This window comes from Eretmochelys imbricata, chromosome 7 (genome assembly GCF_965152235.1).
Source record: "Eretmochelys imbricata isolate rEreImb1 chromosome 7, rEreImb1.hap1, whole genome shotgun sequence".
NCBI lineage: Eukaryota > Metazoa > Chordata > Testudines > Cheloniidae > Eretmochelys > Eretmochelys imbricata.
In genome coordinates, this window is record NC_135578.1 from 123,435,102 (window position 1) to 123,448,429 (window position 13,328).

The following is a 13,328-nucleotide window of genomic DNA, read 5'->3' on the forward strand; positions in this document are numbered from 1 at the left end:
GGGGGTTGGGCTAGATGACCTCCTGAGGTCCCTTCCAACCCTGATAGTCTATGATTCTATGAACCCAGACACTGTTTCCGCCCCTTACCCCCAAATCCTAACCTGGCTGCAAGCGCCTTCCCCATTCGGCAGCGCTACCAACCAAGGCTCTTGTCCAGCAAAGCACTTAAAGTACCTGCTTAAAGTTAAGTACCTGCTTAAGTGCTTTCCTGAAGAGGGCTGGTTTCCTCAATGATGGCCTTTCAGCTTGGCCAGAGATACATACACTGAGTGTGTCTATGAATGCATGCACAGATACAGAGATCTGTATCATCCCCATCAACCTGCGGCCTGCAGGGTTTGTAGTTACACTGTTCTGTAGCAACAGCCCAGCCCCTGCAATGGGCCTGTGCCCACTGCGATGCTTGGTCCATTCCCCTAGCAGTTGTTCTAAGGGTCCAGCCTGCAGATAGCACACCCAGCTCTGGCTGCTCTGTGTCTTTGTGGATTGGGGCAGACGGTGGGAGGCTGCCCTTCTAAGTGTGAGACATTAAAAGGATTACAGTGGAGAACAAGAGTTTTGGGGGCAGAAAACTGTCAACAAATAAATAAGCTGCAGGCCCCGTGGCCTTCACGCCTAATGGAACATTCTTTGCCACACTCCCCCAACACACACAAATACACACAGGCGGCACCGATGCCCAGCAACCCCAAACGACAAGCGGTGCCAGTCTTGGGATGGGGGGGTGCACGTGAGGAGCCAGCAGCAGCAAAGGAAGCCCCTGGAGACCCCCTGGCCGCCTCCCCGACATGTTATTTACCCTCTGCTGCTATCTCAAGCCCAAACACAACAAACAGAGAGGGGGGTCGAGAGGGATCCCAGTGCTGGGAGAATTCAGAGAGCGGCACACCTTGTGCTCTGGGGTAATTCTATCCCCGCTGCCTGCTGATAAGGCCAGCGCAGCAATGACACAAACTGCCAGAGCATGCAGAGAGAGAGAGAGAGTGTGTGTGTGTGTGTGTGTGTGTGTGGACTCACCTTCACATACAGCCTGGTGCGGGCTGGCAAAGGGAAGCGCTGGGCACTTTTTCTTGCAGTGACCTCTGACCTGCCTACCTTTCAGTTTCCAGGTGAACAGGGGTGGCTTAAACCTGACCTAAGGCAGAGCAGGATGGGCATTTCAAAAAAAAAAAAAAAAAATCTCAAGTCACCCAAAGCAAAACACTCCACCCCCCCCACAGCTCGCCCCTTGGGGAGAGACCGACTCTCGCGTGACAGATGTCAGTTACGGTGCTTAATGCACGACTAGTAGGGGCTCGGCTGCAGCGGTGCTGGGGACGGGACCGGACAGACCTGTGGAAGCAGCAAGGCCCCAGAACAGTCACGTCAAGTGAACAGACTGGAGAGGTGGGTGGATTAATTGGATAGTCCAGCCTGCACTGATACGCTGCTTCGAACTGCTTTATGTTGTGCTGGTTACAACTAACCTACTGTGAACACTCACCACTGGCCGGAGGATGCTGGAGTTCCTGTTAAAGCAGCCAAGAGCCGTCAAACTAAAGTGTTTGCTTTCAGAGGTTAATTACAGCTTCTACCATTCAAACAGGCCGAGTCAACCTGCAACGGTGCATGCTTAAAGGCCAGCCAAGGAGGATGCCAGGGATCTTTTTAAAGAAGAACCTTTCCTTGTCTATTGCAAAAAGAGGTGGGGCTGTTTAAACCTCACCTCTCCTCCCTCGAGCTTCCAGCGTGCTTGTTTAGATACACACACACACACACCAGATGAAGACGATTTTCCCTACCTGATCCTGCAGGCAGGCCCATGCGCCTGGCTGTGCCTGAGATGAAGCAAAATAGAATCACTGGAAAAAACCCAAAATAAAACAAAGGCAGAAGCAAGGAAGTCCTGAAAGCAGGCAATTTGAGGGTGTGTTCGGGTGTTGGAGAGGCCAGGTGAGCTGCAACGTTGCAAATCAGATGGAAAAGCCAGCAGGAAATCTGCATCCTCAGACCCTCAGTAGCACCCACAGCTGCATTGGGTCCCTATAGACAACATCCATTGGGATCCTAGACCAAACCAGCCTGCCCTCCAGCCACTGAAAACAAGCACCTAACAACCACCAGCACCACTGGGCCGACCCACCAGGGCATGTATGTTTCCTAGTAAAGAGACCCCAGCATTACACACCCACCCTGCCACCCTTGGGAGCCAGAGACCAGGACAGAGCCAGAGAAGGGTGGGGAAGGGAACAGACACTCTTTGAAATGACAGTGGGCAGTGCAGGCAGAGATGGGAGTCCCATTTGAAGAGGGGAAAGGGTGTGAGCTCAACACACAGCAAGTGGCCTGATTTGGCCAACCCACACCCTGCACGGATTGGATAGATTCTCTTCGGTAAATCTAACAGACTTTTCCCCTCTGAATCTGGGCTGCTGTATGCACCCTGATCTCAGCTTCCCAGAGTCACCCGTTATGTGGAAACGTTTCTCCAGTGGGAGGGGGACAAAACTATTTCTCTAGTTCTCAATGCCCACCCCCCCCACCCCCGCCAACCCCGGCTCACTTTCATTCTCTTTGGCTGCAGAAGAGGCTCTGTGGCAGTGGTTCTCAACTTATTTACCACTGTGGGCTGCAGCTGCGTGCCGATTGGGCTGCAAGTGGCCCACGGGCTGCGGGTTGAGAACCACTGCTCCATGTTAACCTTGAGTAAGACCCAGGGAGCCTTTTCTCAGACACTTGGGTCCCAACTAAGAAGCTGTCCATGTGAGCGTCAGGTATGGCCCCAACATGGAGATCCCCGAGATAATCGGAGGGAGCGGAGAGGATTCCAGCCAGCAGGAGGAGAAGGAGGAGACGGCTGCAGGAAAGGAGGCATGTTCAGTGCAGGGAACCCATGAACTGGGTGTTTAAAGAAAACACCAGGTGGCAAAATCGATCCTCTGTGTTACACTGAAAAACTCTAGGCAGCTCACCTGCCATGAGCGCATCCAAGCAGGGCTCTTTCTACCACAGAGAGAGGATGGGGAGGAAGAGACAGGTGAGGGCACGCTGCTGTCTATTCACTCTGTGTGTGTGTGTCCTTTGGCCCATCACAGATTAGGCTACTGGGCTCTTCACACCTGTCGAGTAAGGGACAAAGAGCATGCATGGGAGAGAGAACTGTGACTCTTATAATGACCCACTGCCCCAAACGCTGCTGGTTTGCATGAGGAGGCAGAGAAATTACCTGGCCAAAAATGTTTACCCCCTTGCTGTCTGCTCCTTTCCCCTCTGCCCTGCAGTGAGTGACAGCTGCTAATTCACTGGCTACCCCACTCCCTCCCCCTTTCTCGCCCTGCTCTCTCTCCTCCTCTGCCTCCTTTATCTTATCAAAGCCCATAATTACAATTGCTATTTTGTTTCCTCAAATCAGCAATCAGTGCTATCGGGCAGTGCTGGAAAGCCAGCTCCTGTCAGCCTGAAGCCTGAGTGACAGGGTGAAGGAGCTTCCCCACACACACACACACACCCCCCACACACACACCATACATTCTCTCTGCCACACACAACACAACACAACCCCAACACATTGGCCACCCCCATGTGCTCCACAACCATTCCACCAGCCACTCTCCCACACCAGATATTCTCTCCCACACCCCCTCCCCCCAGGTACACACACCTACATTCATCACACACCTCTCCCTGCCCTAACACAAATACACAGCCCTCCTTCTCATACTGCAATGTCTCTCTGCCTGTCTCCCCTCCTGTGGGGAATCTCAAGAGGGGAGACCTGTCTCATGGGGATTAAAGCTAAAACGGGACTAGAGAGCAGGTGGGATTTAGCTCCTAGGCCAACGCTTCCCCGAAACCGTCTCCTCAGCTACCTCTAGGAAGAGGGAGGAGACAGGAGGCTGCCCTAAAAAGCTCTGGGAGCAGGTATGTGAAGGGTTAAAGGATCCTTGGTTAACTTAATCACAAAGTGCAAATGCCCCCGGTCACTTTGCTGTGACTCCGACACAGCGGCTGGCCACCAGCCCAGGTTGTATTTGCTCAGTTTACCAGTCAGTAAAGTGGGTTCTAGCCCACAAAAACTTATGCCCAGATAAATGTGTTAGTCTCTAAAGTGCCACAAGGACTCCTCGTTGTTTTTGCAGTCAACAAAGGCCATTTCCAATGGCTGGATCTGCAAATTTCCACCTGGTCTAATCCGGACAAGCTCTTTTTCTCTGTCACACCCCAGCAGCGTGGAGCTCACGAGGCTGTAGCCAGGCAGAATGGACTCCAGCTCCCTCTCCCATTGCTGGGGTGATGCAGGTGGGCTAGAGAGAGCAAACACATGGCTGCATCAGTGACGTCGGCAAACATGGCCCACAGAGGCCAGCGGCATGGCATCAGAAGGCTCTTTATTCAGTCATGTTTCAGGCCGCACTTCGAAACAGAATTAGGCTTGCGTGCGTTATCCTCCTTACACTGGCTAGAAAACACCAAAAAGGTATTTTTAAAGTGGGTTCCCCCCAACCCCACTTGCTTTTCACATTAGGAATCCAGGTCTTGTCTCATCCTCTGTTACCTAGAAGCGTCTATGGACAACTGAAGAACTGGTAGGACTGAGAGTGAAATCTGATCTGCTGAGTGGGGAAGGGATTTTTACTCACACTCTTAGCAAATGTGTTGCTTGTGCTAAAACCTATAACTCAAAGTTAGGAGACAAACTTGGGAGAAAAACTTTCTCTGTTCAGAATCAGCAGTGCTGATTCTTTGGTTAAGGGCTGAGAAAGCTCCCCAGACCATCTCTCTGGGTCACCCGAGGAGACCTCCAGCAAAGCCAGGGGAGACAAAATTAGATTTTCCTGCTATTCTGAAGTAAAATAAGCCCCCGCTCCTCTAAAAACCAAAATCAAACAAGGGGTACAAACCCCATCTCCCTTCTCCCAAGCCTGCCCTCATTGAAGTCAATGGCCAAACTTCCTTTGCCTTCAACAGAAGCCGAATCAGGCCTCGTGTTCATATCCTGCTATAAGGGAACGGGAAACTCTGCCCACCCCTTCATTGTGTCTTGGTACAATCCGCACAGTACAGGCAGAGCAGCAGCATTCGCACCCGGCCCCCATGCACAGCTCCGATCCCAGAGCAGACACACACCCGGCAGTGGAGAGATGGGAGCAGGCTGCCCTGACCAGGGGAGATTTATGACAGGCGGTGCGGGGTCAGGGTCAGCAGCGAGCTAACAGGCTAGGATAGCAGGACTCTTGACATGCAGGTTGAAGTGCCACTCACAGCTGTAAAATAGTTTCAATGGGGGATAAGCCAGAGGCAGCCGCACTCTCCCAACCACCCAGCATGACGCAAGAGCTGCATTTATCCCGCATGGGCGGGGGGGCAGGTCCAGCTCCCTAATAGGCACAGAAAACGACTGCCACAGCTTGCCTGCTGTTTATCATTGAGAAGGTGAGAACAGTGTGGTTTAGTGGGTAGAGCTAGGTACCAGGATGCCTGGGTTCTATTCCTAACCCTGCTGGGTGACCTGGGGCAAGTCACTTTCCCTCCTCTGTGCCTCAGTTTACCCATCTGTGAAATGGGGCTGATACTTAGGCTCATTTGGAGATCTACGGAAGCCTGAGAGGTTTGACTATTTCTTAAAGGGCTTCCCCTCACACACATTAAGAAATTTGGTCTCATCTCCCCTAGAAGGCTCTATGGGTGACTAGAGAACTGGTAAGCCTATTGTCTCATTGTTTCCTTGGATTCCCTCCCTCTGTCTGTATCCATCTGTCATATCTTGTCTCACACTTGTGAGCTCTTTTTGTCCCATGTTTGTGCAGCACCTAGCGCACTGGGCCCTGGTCTGGACTAGGTCTCCTAGGTGCTGCGGTAATACAATTAACAATCCCCAGAGGCACCCCTCGAAATCAGGAGACACAAAACTTGGCCTTTTTCTAAGTTAAGAAACCATCCCACTGGGGATTTCTTTTTCCACCTGAAAGAAACCCGCAAGGGCCTGAGTCCAGTTATTGCTGCGTCTTTTGCGAACCAGGAGAGTCAAAACACTCAGCCCCTAGAGCACAGCTCGTTTCACGGCTCCTCAGCTGGTGTAAGAGGGGCGTCACGGAGGTCGGGGGGCTGGGCCCATGTTTATCAGCTGGCACGCCAGCCCCCACAGCCTAAGGGCAAAATTCCGCTCTCCAAGACGCACGGCGGTTAACTGTAGCATATCTCGGAGAGCACAATTTTGCCGTAAACTCCTTGCACCTGCTGGGAACTTCCTCTTTATAGATATTAAGGCCAGGGGAGACCATTGTGACCACTAGTCCGACCTTCTGCATAGAACAGGTCAGAGCTCAACGCAGCTATTCCTAACTCCCTAGGAACGGGCTGTCCAACGGTTAATTCCCCACCGCCCGTGAAAAACATGGGCCTTATTTCTAGTCTGGCCTTTCATCCTCCAACCCCTGGATCCCGTTCTGCCTCTGCTAGGTTAAAGAGCCCTGGGCTATCAGCATTCTCCTCCCCACGTAGGTACTCCGGGACCAGGATCGAGTCACCTCTCGCTGTCTGTTTCTGATCTAGTGGCCCAGGGGCCTTTCCTTGTGGGCAGGGCCACAGAGATCAGAGCCACGCCATGTGCCAAAGCTGGTATGGGCTGGATGGGCACAACTGGGGATCAAGGATTCCCCCCATCCCACACCATAGTACCCCCTTTTGGAAGACGTCTACACTGCAGTAGGAGGGGCGACTGCAGCATGTGTAGACATCCCTGAGCTAGCTTTGACCCAGCAGTGAGACCGCAGCAGCATGGACGTCAATCTGGCTAGCGACCCAAGTAAGCACCCAGGGAGCCAGGCGGGCACATTCAGCCTGCACTGACGTCCGGGACTGCCGCACCTTCGCTGCTCCTGACATCCACGCCAGCTCCGTTGCAGCGAGCAGGATATGGCTCTGCGTGCTGCATTCACGCTGCAGTGTAGCCAGTCCCTGAGGGAGGAGCCAGTCCTGCCCTCTCCCGGGGATAGGGATAGGGAAGCACAGAAACCCAGAGCTCACAGCCCTGTCCCCTGAGAGAGGAAGGGCCGGCAAGTGAGGCCGCAGGGTCAGAACAGTCGCCGCCAAGATGCCTAGCAGACCCCCGGGCTGGGAGCATGGCCCTGGCTGGTCCCCAGCCCACGAAGGCCCCACAGCCGCACCTAGAATCTCTTTCCAGGCAATTTTGTTTTCCAAAAAGGGAGAGCCACAAACCAGCCCCTCTGGCCCCAGTTGGGCTGGGCTCCCAGGGCGTCCCACACCTTCCTGCTTCAGGGCCTCCTGCGGGAGTCTGCCACGCTCCACTCCCTGCGCACGGCCTCCTACGGCTTCCTCCCTTTTCCCCAGCAGCTTCCACTGCCTCCCCGCCCAGCGGACTCTGGCAGCCTTTGCCGGGGGACTCCCCGCTGCGCCCACTCCCTGTTCCTCTTGTGGGACAGCAGCCCCAGGACCGACCATCGCCAGCTTCAGCCAGCACCTGGCCCCAGGACCAACTGCCACCCCCTCCACCCAGTCCCAGAATCAACCAGCACCTGGCCCCAGGACCGACCGTCGCCACCCTCAGCCCACCAGCGCCCAGCCCCAGGACCGACCACCCCAGCCCCCGGCCCCAGGACCACCCTAGCCCCAGCCCCAGGACCACCCCAGCCCCACCCCCCGGCCCCAGGACCGACCACCCCAGCCCCAGCCCCAGCGCCTGGCCCATTGGTCCAGGCCCCACTCCAGGAGTTAGCTCCACTCCTCCCGACTCTGCTCGCCAGCCACAACCCAGCTGGGCTGCTGTCCTTCCCAGCCAGCTCCTAGCTGCTGGGCTTCCTCCCTTTCCAAGCCTACACCCAGCGAGGCTAATCGAACAGGGCCCTAGCCCTGACTGTTCCACGGTATGGGCGTGCAGATGGCACCCATCTGTTGAGCGGGCGCACACCCATGCAGTCACAGGGTGCGTCCTGTGCAGACAGACTCCCATGCCAACAGATCCCCTTACCGTAATCGCCCCAGGCATGGCCAGCCCCAGGCACATGCTGCCATATTCACATGAGCATTGCAGTAGTACTGAGAGCCCAACCGTGCCAGGGGCTGTACACCCAGAGTCGGAGACACCTGGGCACCCACAGGTCCCAGAGCCCTAGGGTTGGTACCTGCTTGTGCCCTCAGGTCCTGACATCTGCAGGCCGAGGGCTCCTGGAGCCTTTGAGCCCTGGAGTCCCTGCCAGCAGCTGCTTGTGCCCTTGGCTTCTGTTTTCTCCTGGCATCTGCAGACCAGTGTGGGTCTCACCGACTCTGACCCCCCCTTGGGTTCTGGCATCTCTGGGCCTGACTCTTCTGGCCCCAGTAGCAAGGGTGAAATACCCCAGCTCCAACCACTTCACAAAGCGTGTAATGTGTCCGCCTGCTGCCAGTCACCTAGAGACCGATGCCAGCGGAGCGAGGAGCCATGAAGACGGCAGCTCAGCCTACATCGGACCAGCCAGGCGGCTGCAGCATCTCCAGCGTTGTGCTTGGGGTTCCTGGGTCATCGTGAGCCATCGCAACCATCATTGTGTGTCCAAGAACCCACAGCCGCTGTCCAGCAGCCAGAGGCATGAGTCTGGAGTCCCGTGGAGCCACCGTGTCTCTGCTGGACTCACGTTTCATCTCCTGCCTGCGCCAGTTCCACCCTACCAAGGCGTTTGCCGTCCCAAGCAGCGACTGCTGAGCTAGCGATGTGGCAGCCCAAGATTTAGACGCCAAAAGGGATTCCCTGCTTTGCTCAGCGGGCAGCTGTCACGCAGAGGGTGTGAGGCGTGAGTGAAGCCAGCACTTCCACAACCTGAGACTATCACCAGAAACACCCTCTGTGCATAGGAACATGTAATCCCCCATGTATACACAGCAGCGTAGACACGCACAGGTTTATAACCGTCTCCTCCACATGCAGAATCTCCCACACGGGTGCACACACTTGGCGATCTGTGCTTATGCAGGCAAGAAAACTCCCCTGCACGTATAGTAATGTCTGCACAGTGCTTTGAAGCTAGTACAAGTGATTTGGGCTCCGAGTGAATCTCACACAATTTAAACACACAATTCACACACACAATTTAAAATCCGTTTTAAAGGGCTCATGAAACACCCAAAGAAACTCCCCAAGTAAGCGAAGATCCTAAGGTCAGGGACTTTTCCCCTTCAGGCAAAACATCCTCAAAAAGCTCCACTTTACCACCCCTTAGTTTTAGGGTGACTCCCTTGAAAAAGCAGCTTTAGAGGAAATGGTAAAAGCAACCTCTTGGCACGGAGACAGATGACGTTTCACTTGCCAATTCTGCCTGTCTCCACAAGGTGGCATCAGTAATATTAGGTAGGCATGGAGAAGAGTCCCACAGAAGAGCGCGGTAGCCAGCTGTTTGTCCCAAGGATGCGCAGGTGCGGAGTGGGGTTTCCAAGCTGGGGATCGTTTCCCTTCCCAGTGCTCCCGACTCGGCCCCAGCGTCCTGGTGCAGGACCCGGGAGCTGCTGCACGCTGCATCAAATGCCAGGCACCGATTCCTCCTCCTAGCAGTCCCGCGGCAGGTGCCGTCCTCGGGGGACCACTGGCCTTTAGCCGGGCAGGCGCCGTGCACTTTCGGAAGCCAGGGAATCTGATCCTTGTGGAAGTGAGGAGCTGAGAGCATTAGCAACGGGGTCAATTCTGTCCCCACATGCAACGGAGACCAGGGGAGCCGCCGGCAGCATCTGGGGGCAGGATCCGGCCCAGCACAAATAGGTGCTCTGCAAGCAAACAGCTGAGTTGATCCCCCTCTTAGTCCAAGCCTGCAGCCTCCTGCCCCACTAGTCCAGCCCTAGGCTCCCTCCCAGCTCTGCTGCATGCCCCTCAGCCCTGCCCTGCAACCCCTCTGCTGGGCTCTCTCCTCCCCACAGCTCTGCTGATGCCCCGCTCCCCAAGACACACTATTCCAGTCCCAGGCTGTCCACACAGATCTGACAACGCAGATCCCCTCTGCTACATTCCCCAGCCCCCCTCTGGCTCTTCTAGTCAGCCGCCTCCCTGGGGCAGAGCCTGCAGAATTGTGAGTAATTCTCCCACAATTGTGCACTATGGAAAGGTGCCCACGAGAGGGTGAAACTCCCCTGCCTCGTGTTAACCCAAGACCAGCTCTGGGAACTGAACTACATCTCCAGAGGTAGGAGACTGGTAACAGCCAATCCAGCAGGTCATCTCGCCCTGCACTAATCCGACCTGAAGCCCGCTCTGATGACAGCACCCTGCAGGAGACACCAAATACAGCAGCTGCACAGTCCAAAATGAGACAGGACAGGCAGGGCAGCTCACAGTTACCACTCCTGGTTCCTGGGAGGCCTGTAAATAGCCAGGGACCTACTGCCTTCCGTCCTCCATGCATGCAGCTCTTCCCACAGGGGAACATGCTCTGGGGTAACTGCTGCCCCAGGCCAGCTCCCCCAGGTCCCACGGGCAGCAGCACCCTCTTGTTTCAGTTGGAAGCGTGTATCCCAGGAGGTCTGGTTCCCCACCCCCAGCCACGTGCTCCCCACCCCTCAGTGCCAGGACAAGAGTGAGAGCTGCTGTGTCTGGCCCTGCCGCCCCGGCCGGGGGCCAGTCTGGGACCTGCAGCGTTTCCCTGCAAAAGGGAACCACAGGGCAGAGTGGCAGAGGAATGGGGCTAGCAGCCTACGCAGAAATGCTTCCGGGCCAGAGAGTGCTGGCAGGGCCTGCACGAAGGGCCACAGGTGGAAACTGGAAACACATGGGCAGAGATTGCTGCTCGGGAAGGATCCTGCGGCAAATCACCCAGCGAGATCCACAGGAGCCACTCGCAACCGGGACCAGCCTAGCACACCCCCTACAGGCTCAGCCGAGGAGGCGCCCCATGGAGAGCAGCCCCCCAAGTCACCTTCCAACCGAGAGCAGCCCAGTGTGGCTCCTACCAGGTCAGCCACGGAGAGGCAATTCCCAGCAGAGCCCAGCCCCCAGCTCAATGAGGAGGTGGCGACTGCCAGCCAAACCACCAACGTTCCTACCAATTCCCAGCCAAGACCAGTTCGGCGCGACTCCTGCTATCAGCTTGCCTCTTTGATCAGCTTCTGACGGAGCCGAGGGGAGTCTCAGCAGCAGCAACGCCCAGGTTGCACACACAGAGCAAGGCCAGCAGTGCATGGGGGTGAGTCCACACTCATGTCTGGCCATCAACGGGTGGATCCTGCCACATTGCAGGGTTCTACTGTGACTACTCCACTGACCACCACGAGGAGGTGTGGAGAGGTACCCTCAGCCCATGCAGCCTGCCCGGTCCATTCAGCAAGCCCAGCAGGTGCCTTTGACCTGGGCCATCTCACACTCTAAATTCAGAAAGCCAACCTGAGCAGAAAGCTCTCTGCCCCCACTTTGTAAGCCACCTTTTAGGTAGATGGGGAGATCTTGATGTTTCAGGAGGATGGAATGACTGGATGAGTAAGAGAAAGATCATGGGCCGTGAATGAGGTGGGCTCATTTAAATAACATCTGTTCTAATACGGTGTTGACACAGATGTCAGGGAGGCATTTGGCTTAGTGTGACAGGACAATTAGCACTATGCAAAGTCATTGCAGCCCACGTTAAATGGATTAAAAACTGGCTAACTGATAGATCTCAAAACCAAATTGTAAGTCGGCATCATTATCCAATGGGGGTGTTTTAGTGGCATCCCAGTGGGGACCTGTTCTTGTTCCAATGTCTATCTTTATCAATCACCTGGAAGAAAATGGTAAAATTTGCAGATGCACAAAAATTGGCGGAGTGGTAAATAATGACGGGGACAGTTATAGAGACCAGCCAGGATCTCTGGGTAAGATGGTCTCATCTGAACATGAGTTTTAACACAGTCAAATGCAAGGTCAGACATCTAGGAACAGAGAATGTAGGCCACAGCTATAGGATGGGGGACTGTATCTGGGAATGCAATGACAGTGAAAAGGACTTAGGGGTCATGGTAGAAACCAACTGAACATGAGCTCCCAGTGTGACACCATTGCTAAGAGGGCAACGCGATCCTGGGATGTGGAAAGCAGAAAAATATCAAGTCGCGACAGGGAGACGGCGTTACCCTGTCTACGGCATTAGTGAACCCATGACTGGATACTGTGTCCTGCTCTGACCGCCACACGTCAAAAAAAAGACATTGACAAATTGGAGAAGGTTCAGAAAAGAGCTACGGGAACATTCTGAGAACTGGGAAAACTGCCTCATAGTGAGAGACTCAAGAAGCTCAGTGTATTTGGTTCATCCAAGGGAGGGTTTAGAGGTAAACACTGTGATCAAGTCAAGTCTCTCCATGGGGAGGAGATGTCTGCTAGCAGACAGCTCTTTAATCTGTCAGAGGAAGGTCTAACGCAGGGGTTCTCAAAGTTCATTGCACCACGAGCCCCTTCAGACAACAAAAATTACTTCACAACCTCAAGAGGGGGGACCAAAGCCTGAGCCCACCCAAGTCTCACTGCTGTGGATGGGGGCACCAAAGCCCGAGCCCCACCACTCCAGGCAGGGGGGCCAAAGGTGAAGCTCAAGGGCTTTGGCTCCAGGCAGGAGGCCTGTAACCTGAGTCCTGCCGCCCAGGACTGCAGCCTTCGGGCTTTGGTGTCGGCCCTGGGCAGTGGGGCTCGGGCTTCAGCCCCAAGCCCCAGCAAGTCTAAGCTAGCCCTGGCAACCCTGTTCAAATGGGGTCGTGACCCACTTTCGGGTCCCAACTCACAGTTTGAGAACCGCTGGTCTAATGTGATCCAGTGGCTGGAAGTTGAAACTAGACAAATTCAGACTGGAAATAAGGCGTACATTTTTAAGTGACAGTAATTAATCACTGGAACAACTTACCAAGGATTGTGGTGGATTCTCCATCGCTGGCAGTTTTTATATCAAGAGGGGATGTTTTTCTTGACGCTCTGCTCTGGTTCAAGCAGGAATGAATTCAGGGCTGTTCGATGGCCCGGGTTCCGTAGGTAGTGAGACTAGATAATCACAACAGTCACTTCCAATCTATAAAATCAAAACCTTCTGCAGGAACATGTTGATTTCAATGACATTTTTGCTGAAAACAATGTGGCAACGAATCATTTGGACTTCCCCCTTTTGTTTCAACAAAGTAAAGGCATTTCACTTTGACTTTAGAACGTTGATTCATTTCATTTAGAAGTTTGTACTAGATTAAAATCGTAATTTTAATAGTTTATTGGGGCTTAAATTATGTTTTGACTTTTTCGCAATGAAACGGTTTTACCTGATTGAAACAAAACGATTCAATGTTTCAGGATTGCATTTTTTTGGAACCTCCGAGCCATGAGAAATTTCAGCATTTTCATTCCTGTTCGGAACAAAAA